The sequence below is a fragment of the Acomys minous genome, assembly GCF_964271855.1.
Source record: "Acomys minous genome assembly, chromosome: 9".
Classification (NCBI taxonomy): domain Eukaryota; kingdom Metazoa; phylum Chordata; class Mammalia; order Rodentia; family Muridae; genus Acomys; species Acomys minous.
The window spans coordinates 122,750,859-122,764,985 of NC_140490.1; positions in this window are offsets into that span (position 1 = coordinate 122,750,859).

The window sequence follows — 14,127 nt, forward strand, 5'->3', positions numbered from 1 at the left end:
TTTGGCTCCAAAAGGGGTCACAACATACATTGAAAAACACTGCATCTTGCAAATGGGACAGATGTAGCTCAAAGGTTTTGTGTTGGTATTTAAGTTTTTCTTTTGGTAGTCTGCAAAATACCTTCCTGCAGTAAAGATACTAAAATATAAGGGTGAAGGTTCTACATAGGCACCAGATCAACCTCATGTTAAATGAGTGTGGATATTGTTCTTGGCAATAGGGTCCCTGCTATCAGTTTTCTGAGAGCAACCTTAGCAATAGCCTGGGTTGATTGGGGATTTCCATGGAACCCCGTTGGCCAACAACTCAATTGAATGCAACCCAGGCCTAGCAATGAAAAACTCATTTAGTGACAAGATACAGCCGGTTGAGACTCTGTAGCCCCATTATTAGGAGACCTCATTAGAGTTTCCTTTATACAATTTAGGAAGTTTCAAGGCTCTCTGAATCAGCTGAGCAAGGCTCAAATGAACTTACAGAGACAGAAGAAGCAAGCTCAGGGCCAACATGGGTCTACACCAGATCCTCTGCATACACATTGTGTACCCTTCAGCTTAATGTTTTTAAGTTGTTGCTTGTGTCCACATTTCCTGTTCACTTCCCTATGTTTTCCAACTCTAAGATTGCCTCAGCTTGTATTTTATTTGTTGCTTCTAATACCCTCTTTATGTTTTGAATAGTTTTATTCATTTATTTCTCCTGTTTGATTGAATTTTCTTGTAATTCCTTATAGGAAAAAGCCTGTGGAGCACCAGAGTAGCTTTGGGTTCCAATTTCTCTCAGCCCCCCAGCCATTTACCAGCCTGGCCCATCTGTGACACAGATCATACAGACATAGTTGAGTCCATGCACCAGCCACAATCCACATTAGCTGCCATCCTGTGAGCAGCCTTGATTCAGATCTCACTCCACCCACCTGAAGCTTACTGGACTGACACATCTAGAACACAGAGCAAACGGGCTAGCAGAGACCTGAGTGGGCCACATTCCACATTAGCTGCCACCCCAGGAGCAGCCTCAGGTTCTGATCTTTCTCCACCCACCTGCAGCTTATTGGCCTGGCCCATCTTGGTCACTGAGCAGGCAGGCAGAACAAAAACCTATGCAGACCACATTCCACATTTGTTGCCATTCCTTGAGAAGCCTTGGGCTCAATATCTCTCTGCCTGCTGGCTGCTAACTGACCTATGACCTCTGGGATGCGGAGCAGATAAGTAGAGCCCTTCCATCTTGAGAAGGACTGTGGAGCACCCCAGCAGCTTTGGGCTCAGATCCTCCTCCATGCCCCAGCTGTCTACCATCTGCAATACAGATCAGATAGAAGACATGAGTCTGATGTGGGCCACAACTCACATTTGCTGCCATCTCAAGAAGGTCGGAGGGCACCTGAGCATTTTGGGCTCAGATCTGTTGCAGCACCCCAGCTGTTTGTTGACCTATCCCATCTGGAACACAGAGCAGATAGGCAGAGCCCTGCCATCTCAAAAAGTACTGTAGGGTGTCTGAGCAGCTTTGGGCTTAGAACTCCATCAGCCTACTTCTTTCTTGCCTGACCAGCTGGGACACAGAGAACCTAGCTGAGCTGAGCTGGGTGCAGGCTCCAACACCTACTGTCCACAATCGTGAGGAGGCCCTGGAAGCCATAGAAAACCACCTTCATCTTGGAGCTCTCATTGCTTCCTCCCAACCTGCATGGCCCACATAGGACACAGACAGCAACCTTGGAGGAACCTCTAGGCCTTATAACACCAGAGACAACCAGATGCCTAGAAGCCAGTGCAAGAAAACTAGCAACAAAACTCAGAGCCATGTAACACCACCAGAAACCAGTGATCCTACCCAGCAAGCCCTGGGCATATGAACACCCATGAAGTGCAATAAGAAGACTTTAAAACTGAGGTGGTGGAAATGATAGAACCCTTGAAAATCAAAAATAAATCACTGAAAGAACAGGAAAATACATTCAAACAGATGAAGGAATTGAATAAATTCTATAAAGAATTACAGGAAAATACATACAAACAGATGAAGGAATTTAATAAATCCTGTAACGAATTACAAGAAAATTCAATCAAACAGGAGAAATAAATGAATAAAACTATTCAAGACCTAAAGAAGGTATTAGAAGCAACAAATAAAATACAAGCTGAGGCAATCTTAGAGTTGGAAAACATAGGGAAATAAACAGGAAATGTGGACACAAGCAACAACAACCAAATACAAGAGATGGAAAAGAGATTCTCAAGTGTGGAAGATATGATCAAAGTTACCAATACATCAATCAAAGCAAACATTAAAAATAAAAGGTTCCTGAAACAAAACACCCAAGAAATCTTGGACACTATAACGAGACCAAATCTGAGAAAAATATGAATAGAAAAACAAGACTCCACGCTCCAAGGCTTAGAAAACATTTTCAACAAAATCATAGAAGAAAACTTCCCCAACCTAAAGAAAGAAATGTTCTTAAACATACAAGAAGCCTACAGAATTCCAAATAGATTGGATCAGAAAAGAAAATCTTCATGCCACATAATAATCAGAACATTAAATGTACAGAACAAAGAAAGAATGTTAGAAGCAGCAAGACAAAAAGGTCAAGTCACATATAAAGGCAAACCCATCAGAGTCACGCCTGACTTCTCAATAGAGACTGTGGAAGCTAGAACGGCCTAGAGAGATGTCATTCAAACATTAAGAGACCACAGATGCTATCCCAGACTACTATACCCATCAAAGCTTTCAATCATCAAAAGTGGAGAAAACAAGATATTCTATGAAAAAAAATCAATCAGGTTTAATCAGTACCTAGCCACAAATCCAGTCCTACAGAAGGTAATAGAAGGAAAACTCCAATTCAAGAAGTCTAACTACACCCAGGAAAACACAGAAAACAAATAACTCCATATCCACAAATCCAAAAGAAAGGAAACACACATATATTTGACCACCATTATCAAAATAAAAGGAACTAATAACCACTGGTCATTGATATCTCTCAACACCAATGGCCTCAACTCACCAGTAAAAAGACACAGGCTGACAGAATGGATGTGAAAATAGAACCCATCATTCTGCTACATACAAGAATCACACCTCAGCAATAAAGATACACATTACCTCAGAGTAAAGGGTTGGAAAACTGTATCTCAAACAAACATACCCAAGAAACAAGCTGGAGTAGCAATTCTAGTATCTGATAAAATTGACTTTTAACCAAAATGAATCAAAAGTGATGGGAAAGGACACTTCATTCTCATCAAAGGAAAAATGTGCCAAGTTGATCTCTCAATTCTGAACATCTATGCCCCAAATACAGGAGCACCCACATTTGTAAAAGAAACTTTACTAAAGCTTAAATTGCACAGTGAACTCTACACATTAATAGTGGGAGACTTCAACACCTCCCTCTTCCCAATAGAAAGATCATCAAGAGATAAACTAAATGGAGAAACAGTTAAACTAATAGACATCATGAAACAAATGGACCTACCTGATATCTACAGAACATTTCACCTAAACACAAAAGAATGCACCTTCTTTTCAGGACCTCACAGAACCTTCTCCAAAATTGACCATATACTTGGTCACAAAGCAAATCTAAACAGATATAAGAAAATTGAAATAATCCCATGCATCTTATCAGACCACCATGGATTAAAGCTGTAACTCAACAACAAAATAAACAACAGAAATCCTACAAACTCATGGAAATTGAACAACTCCCTGCTCAAAAAGATGAAATAAAAAGAGAAATTAAAAACTTTCTATATTTTAATGAAACTGAAGGCACAATATACCCAAACTTATGGGACACAATAAAAGAAGTGGTAAGAGGAAAGTTCGTAGCACTAAGTGCCTTTATAAAGAAACTGGAGAGATCCCGTACCAACAACTTAACAGCATACATGAAAGCTCTAGAACAAAAGGAAGCAGACTCACTCAAGAACAGTAGACAGCTGGAAGTTATCAAACTCAGGATGAAATCAATAAATTAGAAACAAACAAACAAAAAAAAGAGTTCAAATAATGAACAATTTAAATCCCTAGCAGCAACTTATGTGACTTAACTGTCTTACCTGATAGTTTAAGTAGTAAGCTATAAGGGGAACTCAGAAAAACAAGATCAAAATCCACATCGATCTGTCTTTCAAAGGCAGTCTGCAATGTCTTGCACTTGATAACTATGACTGCATGAGGATATTGAATATTTGTTGTGTTTATAGCAAATGAGTGATGATAAAATATTAAAAGTTATAATCTTTTCTGTTAATAAAGATCATGATCACTTCCTATTCAGTACATTATTGAAGCATCCTTCTTCCACAGTCAGCATATCCAAGGTACTACATCAAGGTCTCATTATAAGACAGTTTTCATTACACTTTCTCATACTCAAGGACTTCATTTCCACCAGAAGATTACCTCTAAACTCTTTGCATCTTAAATCTTCCATCTGTTGCCCATTTCTAATAATGTCTCCTGACTTGCTCTCTCATCAGCCACTCCTCTTCCTACTGCTGCACATTCTGTACCTAATAAATTATTTATGTCCAGAGTCTCTGAGAAGTGATGAAGAGAGGCATGCCAAGCTGCTCTACGACATTTCATTCTGTCCTCTCTAAGGCTAGCATGGGTGACCATGAATCAGCGGGAGCAGACATTTACCTAAGCTTGGCCAGGGAGTAACCATAAAGGTGAATGATGAAATGATGAGTTCAAAAGCACAGGTATGGGCAATCTGATTACATGGATCCTAAAACACAAAGTGTCTTCAGCTGACATATTAAGAACTCTTTCCAGTAATCAAATAAATAGTTAATCTTGAAGCACCGCAGAGTTGCTCAATCTTAAGGAAGTTCAGTAGTATTTGAAAGTCTATTTTGTCAAAGTCACAGAAATATGTCAAATTAAATGACCTGTTCTAGCACATTAATTAGACTTAAGACTGGAAAAAATATTTTAAGTAATTAAAAAAACAGGTTTTCTGGAATTAAGAAACTTTTCAGATTAACCAAACTCACAGATAATTGTTATTTTCTATTATTTTAACATGAAGAAAGACCTTGGAGTTATTAATACATAGTCAAAATATAAAATAATGTGCACTGTGAAGCCAGCATCCCTATTCAAAGATTTAAATCAGTTAAATTGAAAAAGGAGACAAATCAGAAAATGTATCTGATTTCCCTGTGAGACCCATGAAAGAGGGGTTATGTCTGAGTCCTCCACTGCTAGATTCAAAGTGTTCACAATAGCAGATACCCCATAATTGCCTATCAATTTTCTCATTCAAGACTGCTTTGTGAACAATCTAGATCAGCAGCTCTCAATTTGTGAGTTGTGAGCCCCTTAGGGGTTGAACAACATTGTCAAGGGGTCACATATCAGATATCCTGAACCAGATATTTACATTATTATTCATAACAGTAACAAAATTACAGTTTTGAAATAGCAATGAAAATAATATTATTGTTGGGCTCATCACACCATGAGGAAGTGTATTAAAGTGCCAAAGCATCAGGAAGGTTGAGAACCACTGGGCTAGATGCTCAAAAGTATAGTCCTGTGTCCTAAAATGTCTGTAATGTTTTCCATGGTCCAATGTGTTACTCTGTTTTCTAAAACTCCAGGGATCTGCTCTTTAAGGAAACAGTGTTTGAAGCTTTGATTCACAAGGTAGTCTTGTTAAATAAGCAAGTGAGAGCCTTCATAGGCAATGCTAACATAGTACATGCTCAAAATATTTTAAACATCACTATGTAGCTTCGGGACATCAGGGTTGTGATTGGCAACTGTGTGCATCTAGATCACATGCAGTTTTCTAAAGATTAGAGGGCAGTTATATGCTTCCTTTTCAAAATACTGAAATTTCTTATTGTTTGTTGGGGTTAATTATATAGGAAAGCTACATATGTTTAATTTTATTTCAGTATTACTCTTTCCCAATATAAATTTCCTTAGAAAATAGTTATTATTTTACAAAAAGAAAAAATAATATATAACAATAAGGCCTTTGGAAAAAATTCAAATGAGACAAGAGTCTACTATAAAGTAATTACAATGTAGTTTATAGGCATTAGATGTGGCATGCTTATTTAAAAATGTGTCAAGCATTGATGTAAACATTTTTCTACAATATTTTCATTTCCTTAGTACAGATTGCTAGTCAACTCCCCCAGGATTATAAAATATTTATAAAAGTCAAATTGATGTACTACCAAAAATAATCTAATAAATATTATATTCCCTTACATACAAACATGTTCTCAACAGAAATAGAAATTCCCTGGCACAGGCCCAGTCTTTGTCTAATTTCACATATGTTGTCCTATGTACTCTTTCATTAACTCTTCACACAGAAAGTACAGGGCCTTCAGAGAGGCTAAGTGAATTTTGGATGCATAAGATGACTATGCAGAGGTCATAGTAGAAGACAGCTGGATACAATTTCTGTCTATAAGCTCTAACATTCTAGTCTATGACCCTTCATCATAGACCATGTCTGAAATATGTTAACGAATCACAGCGTCTTCTGAAATGACTCTGGTACAGATCACAACACATATGCATGTGCGGGTTCATACCTGCACCCCCCCCCAACCCCACCATACACACATGAAAAATAGGATTTTAAATTAAAACAGCTAATCACCTGTTATGTACTTCTCTTGCTCATCTTTGATGAAATACAAATGAGAAGCTAAAATGAGAGAGGCCTAGGGGATGTGGGGTTACCATTATATATAAAGTCAGAGGTCTGTTTCCTCTTGAGATGAATGAGTCTTTCTTTTTTTTCCTTTTTTTATTAATTTATTCTTGTTACATCTCAATGGTTATCCCATCCCTTATATCCTCTCATTCTTCCCTCCCTCCCATTTCCCCTTATTCCCCTCCCTTTGACTGTTCCTGAGGGGGATTACCTCCCCCTGTATATGCTCATAGGGTATCAAGTCTCTTCTTGGTAACCTGCTGTCCTTCCTCTGAGTGCCACCAGGTCTCCCCCTCCAGGGGACATGGTCAAAGGTGAGGCACCAGAGTACGTGTGAAAGTAATATCCCACTCTCCACTCTACTGTGGAGAGTGTTCTGTCCATTGTCTAGATCTGGGTAGGGGTTTAAGGTTTACCGCCTGTATTGTCCTTGGCTGGTGCCTTAGTTTGAGCAGGACCCCTGTGCCCAAATCTGCCTATCATAATGTTCTACTTGTAGGCTTCTAGGACCCTCTGGATCCTTCTACTTTGCCATTCTCCCATGAGTCTCTCATCTAGAGTCCCACTAGAATGTCCTCCCCTCTGTCTCAGTTTCCTGGTAAGTGAAGGCTTTCATGGGACATGCCCCTTGGGCTAATATGCAGATATAAGTGAGTATATACCATTTGAGTCTTTCTGCTTCTGGGTTAACTCACTCATTATGATCATTTCTAGCTCAATCCATTTATCCACAAATTTCAGGAATTCCTTGTTTTTAATAGCTGAATAGTATTCCATAGTGTATATGTACCACAGTTTCTTTATCCATTCTTCTAAACCAAATAACCCAATTGAGAAATGGGGCTTGGAACTAAACAGAGAATTCTCAAATGGCTGAGAAACACTTAAAGAAATGCTCAACCTCCTTAATCATCAGGGAAATACAAATCAAAACAACTCTGAGATTCCATCTTACACCCATCAGAATGGCTAAGATCAAAAATTCAAGCGACACCACATGCTGGCGAGTATGTGGGGAGAGAGGAACACTCCTTCATTGCTGGTGGGAATGCAAACTAGTACAGCCACTTTGGAAATCTATCTTGTGCTATCTCAGAAAAATGGGAATAGGGCTTCCTCAAGACCCAGCTATTCCATTCCTTGGAATATACCCAGAAGATGCTCCAGCACACAACAAGAAAATTTGCTCAACCATGTTCATAGCAGCCTTATTCATAATAGCCAGAACGATGAATGAGTCTTTCTATCAGCCTCAGAGTCCTTGTGTATAAGATGATTCTAAGTATTGCTTCTGTGAGCTGCTATAAAGCACTGTCAGCAAGTTCAAAGAGAAATGAAGCATTCTGTTTGCTGCCCTCTGAAACTACTGTCTAATTTTTGAAGGCATGTTCCATACTGCTCACTGTGAATTGTTTTGAAAAGAGAACTCTATAGGTTTTTACAATGAGAAGTAATTAACTTTCATGCTGTGCCATCACATTTTCGCTTTTGAGAGACCTGTGTGGTAGGAAGAAACTAAGTTGCCAAAGTTCAAAAGGCAAGCTCCTCAGCAGAGTGGCATAATAGAAAAAAGGGTCACCTTTGACCAACTTCTGCTCTTGGCTAGCAAAGGTGAAGAGATTTTCACAGCGTACAGACCCTGTGCTCTAAGAGCCTCCTGCTGGATGCTTCTGATGGAAGGCGGGAAGGAAACGTTAAAGAAGTGAACTGTTTAAAGGAAGCTTTCTCCACAAAGAAGCTGTCTTCTATTGTAGCCAGTTCCAGATCCACCGTGGGGCACTCTTAAAAGAGGCCCCTTAAGGGAAGCTAAAACTACCATCAAAGAATAAAAATAGAATGCTTTGAGATTTATTTTGATGGTTCTGTAAACACTTAGAGACCACAGACAGATTATATAGGATACTTCCAAAGACTAAGTGAATGTTGACACATGCACCTCTAAAGAACAAGGCTCAGCTGAGCAGGAAGGCAAAGGTTAACATACACTTTCCACAGTATTTCAGATTTATGGTATGCAGAGCCATAAACCAAAGTGGTATCTGAATGAAACTATTATAATAACCTACCACCACTAGGGGGTAGGAAATGTCAAAAACAGTCTTAGTATCCAGGAGACAAAATAATCCTTTGATATTTTTCCTCTGATATTGATAAGTAAACAAATTATCCCTTATCATATGTATATAAAACAAGTTGAATATACCTGAGATACTAGCTGCTCTGAGTAGTTGCTGACATTTTTTCTGATTATCATCTTTGTAACCTAGACTCTTCTTTGCATCTTTCCAGACAAGGGAAGCATGTATCATGAAATAGGTCATACATGTGTGTACAATGGTATTATATAGACTAGATCAAGTATTTCTTTCCTCACTACTCTTTCCCAATCAGCACATTCAAAACTAAATCTTGATTTTTACTTCAGTAGTATTTTATAGTAAATTATGAAGGTGGTTAAATATAAAGGATTTTTATTGTATTTTAACAAAAATATTTACTTGAACCAACTCTTTGAGTCCACTGCAAATTAAAGCCAGGATTGAATTGTTTTAGTAACAAAAACACAGGGATTCAGTTTTCTAGTTCTTAAATCCATTTGATAAGATAACATACTAGTCTGTGTGGTCTAGACACACACACACACACACACACACACACACACACACACTCAGTGTGCACACACCACATTAGGATTTCTAAGGGACTGAGGGACACAGATCTTCAGTCCACACCATCTACACTGTGGTACCACAACAGGTGCCAAGTCCTCCATATTTAACAGTGCTGCATTTCCTGGGTCATGACCTTGGCTGTACTACTCACAACATGAACACATAACTACCAAAGCTGCTCAGTACTCACCTTTATATCTTATCTGTAACATCTGCCAGGAGAAACGCAATGCAGAAATCCCCTCTGTAGTAAGACCACACGGGTGCGCTGGTGGAAGCAATTCTCCGGTTCTTCACTAATAACCCTTTCTCTCATCATAGCCAAAAATGATTCTATCATCCATCATGGAAAGAAGAGGCTGATCTAGGACAAAGCTGAGCTGGATACCACACCGAAGCTTTATCATTTATTAGGTTAAGCTTGATTGATATGCCTCTTTTCCTGAAGTGACTTATTTTCCATATAAGCCATCAGTCTATTTTTCATAAATTACCTTTCACTTTACCTAGTGTCACCAATATATGAAAGACATACACACTCATGATCAGTCCTGACTTCCCTGCATAAGTAAACTGCCACTTACATTGTACCCAAAAAAAAGCCCTAATAAATTATTTTAAAAGTTTGAATCCGGATAAATTATTCACATTCAGATATGCAGTATTTTTTGGTTATCTCATGAGACGTTAAATTTAACAAATCCAAACTGAGCTTCTGAGTCTCATCACCCCACCATGCACAGATACAGACGTTCTCACACACACATATAGATGCAGAAACACACTTACACACACAGACACACACTAACACAAACACAGAGGCACACACACAATACACACACATACCACACACACACATACTGCACACATCACACCACACACACATACCACACACACACATACTGCACACATCACACCCCACACACACACACACACACACACACACACACACACATATACATACTGCACACATCACACCACACACACACACACATACACACACACACACACACACACACACACACACACACACCCTGCTGTTCTACAGCATTGTCTCTTTTCTCTAAAGCTATGTCATCTTACTTCCTCTTGCTCAGTACATCATTAAAGTCATTGAGCCTCAGTTCTCATTGTGTATCTGCATCAGCAGCACATGCACCTGCTTTAAAATATGTAGAAATTCCAGCTACTTCTCACTCTTCTACCACTTTGATGCTAATCCAAGCCCAAATCAGCTGCCCCTGTGCAAGCTGTTGTAATGCTTGCATGTGCGAATGTGTGTGTGTGTGTGTGTGTGTGTGTGTGTGTGTGTGTGTGTGTGTGTGTACTCCATACGTATATTTGTGTGGCTACCCATGCCCATATGTGGCCAGAAGGGGACTTTTCCTATCTTTCTCTATAACTAACTCCACACCTTGATGCAGGAACTGTCCCTTAGTGGGAAGCTCACCGTTTCCCCTAGGCTATCTAGACAGCAAGCATAATGGATAAGCCTGCCTCTTCGTCACCACACTGGTGTTACAGGAACATATTTGTGGTGTAGGTGCTGAGGATTCAAACTCGGGTCCTTGTGCTTGCACAGGAAGCACTCTTCCCCAGTCACCTACCTCTCTGTCTCCTCATCTGGGCAGTTTTAGGCCTCTCAAGAGGTCTCTATTCTCTGCACTGCCATATTTGGCCTTCTATAGCTTTTTCTCAATACAGAACCCTACTGATCTTTTTAAAAATATGAATTAGATAAATGTTTCTACTTTGTCTTTGTCCTTTTTTTTTTTTGATTGATGAAACTGTTTTAATCACTCATTGACCACTTATCTGATCAGAAACTAGTATTCTAAAACTGTCTTAAACATCATGAACAAGTGATATCACACAATAAGAGAAATTTGTACTAAATAATTATAAAACATATACACTGTATTAAGTCATTAATCACATAAAACTTTAAAGGACAAATTTAATATAAACATAAAATTAAAAGTTACTTAGTAAACATCTTAATTTTTTAATTTTTTTCCATTTTTTTCTTAATTTATTCTTGTTACATCTCAATGGTTATCCCATCCCTTGTATCCTCCCATTCTTGTCATTGTCTTTTACTGCTTCTCCATTTAACAACAGTGGAGGCTAAAGTTCTTGCAACATTCCATAAGAGCATCTCTCGATGGCCTGAAACACAGATTACCAGTCTCCCTGCTGTTTCTTAGTACCCAGGTCTGTTCCTTTCTAATGGTCCCTATTCCAGCTCAATCTATACATTACTTTGCTGGAAACACTCTCTTAGCTTGCATATTTCCCATGGCACTGCTTACCTTTGAATTTCTGTGACCACAGTAACTGGTGGAAACCACTATGGGAAGGCTCTTGGTTTCACAGGGTGCCACTTTATCATGGAAATAAAAGAATGGAAAGATGGCTCAGCTGATACTGATGACAGACAGAAACAGAAAGAATGGCAGGAACCAGGATTCAAGTATAACTTTAAGTGGTCCACCCCTAAAGACTTACTTCTACCAGGTAGACCCAACCCTTAAAACTTCCACAGCCTCCAACACCAACACCAACACCTAGAGACCAGGCATTCAAAGGCTACCCATAACAGCCACTATAAATACATCAGACCCTCCATACTCAGGAGCTCTCCCCTTTTCTCTCCAATTTTCATTAGACTGTGAGTTTTAGAATGCAAGAGGCTTCATTTTTTTCATTTACCTTTGCTAGGCACAAAGACTCACACATATTTGAGAAAATTGAAAAGATACACTATTTTACAAATTAATTTTAATTTAAATAAAACAATGCTTAACATGGTTGTAAAGGCACAAAGCATATTTAGATAAAACATGTTTTCTTCATCAGTTCAAGGGCTCATTTTAAGTATTCTATGTACACATCATTATTTTATGTTTACCCACAATGCAATTATTTTATCCATACCATGTTTTACAAACACGGGCTCCACATTTGTTGGCATTCAAGCTATCTCTTGATTTGCAAATGAAAATTAGCCTAAATGGTTACAGCCAAACATAATTTTTAGTGACAGGAAAAATTCAAAACTGCCAATATAAAAATGCACAGATGGTGTAAAAATGGAAGATACTTTTGAACAACTAAAATGAATGCTATGTGTCAGCTTCATAAACATGCTTTATTTACTTTCCTCTAACACGGTTCATGTTTCTTCAGGCTCACACAGATATTTCCAAGGCATCACATGTTAAGAAAGGAAAGGCTTCTCTCCCCCACTTCCCAATCTCTTTTCTCTAATAAGAAGAAAAATGGCATCAAAATTTACCAAGGTACTTGGTCACCTTCCATCCAATATATATCAGGAACCAAGTCCTGTCAGTTCCCTTCACAGTGACATCACTGTAACACCACGTCACCATAGTCAACCACCATGTTTGTTTCATTACCTGAGAACATTTCTACTGTAGATGTTCTTTAAGTCTTATCTTTCTTAAATCCTCCCGAACAATGTCCATGGAATCAGGCCTTTCTATTGCTGGAGTCTCCTTCAGCAATTGACTCCTCTTTTTACAGTCAAATAAAAACAAATCTTATGTCTCACAATTCATAATAACTAAGAAATAGAACCATCTTGGGCCTCCATCAACAGATGAATAGTTACAGAAAACATGGCTCATATACATCATGGAATTTTATTCAGCTGTTTTAAAAAGTGAAATCATGACATCTGCAAGGAAAATGGATAACGTTGGATATCATTGTGTTAAGTGAAATAAGCCATACTCAGAAAGATGAGCATGTATCTTCTCTGGCATGGAGACTCAAGATGTGTGTGTGTGTGTGTGTGTGTGTGTGTGTGTGTGTGTGTAGTACTTATACACATGGAGGGGATTACAAAAACAGAAATTGGATTTAAAAAGGGGAAGAATATTTCTAAGGGTAGAGAAAATAAAGATGCATATGGACTGTGTAATTTTTCCTAAAGAAATGTGAATAAATGTCTGTTCATTCTAGAAAAAGATACTGTTCCACCAAAATCGATCTTGGTGGACCAATGGCTTTATTTGTGTTACTTAAAGGAGCATGGATGACTCAAAGGCAGCCACATCCACACAAACCACTCTGATGGGTGATGAACCACAAAGCCTGTGTGCCTAGAGCTCCTTTAACAACTTGATGACATTCCCACCAAAGAATTTCCTCCTCCTCAAAACTTTTTGCTGTTGTATGAATTTGTTGCTCATGCAGTTCTCTGAACTCCCTAAGTTTTAAGTTTCATGAGCTTCTTGCGTCTATGCGCTCCTTTTTCCCTCCAAGAAGGATTGTTTCAAGTCAAAGGAAATAAGGGGACAACACTGTGACATGATGACAGAAGTGGGTATTAGTTAGGGGTAAGTGAATAATAGCATTAGGGATCAGGAGCAAAGGTGAAGGGAAGGCATGAATTAGAACATAATGACACATATGTATGAAAATGTCAGAATAGAACCCATTACTTTATATTTTGCTTATTTTTAAGCAAATATAAAGGAAAAAACTTTAACTTCGCTTATTAAAATTTAATATCTTTTTAAAAATTAATATCTTAATATTGCCTGACTTTTAAAATCCATAGAAAAGAAACACTACTGAGTGAAAAGATCAGTGTGAGAGTTTAAAGGGGTGATTTGAGTTGGGTTTCCCCAGCAGCAAGCCACGATTAAGATTTCAATGTAAATAAATGATATAAGAGTTGACTCAAAAGGTATGAGACTGAGAAAGTTTCATCT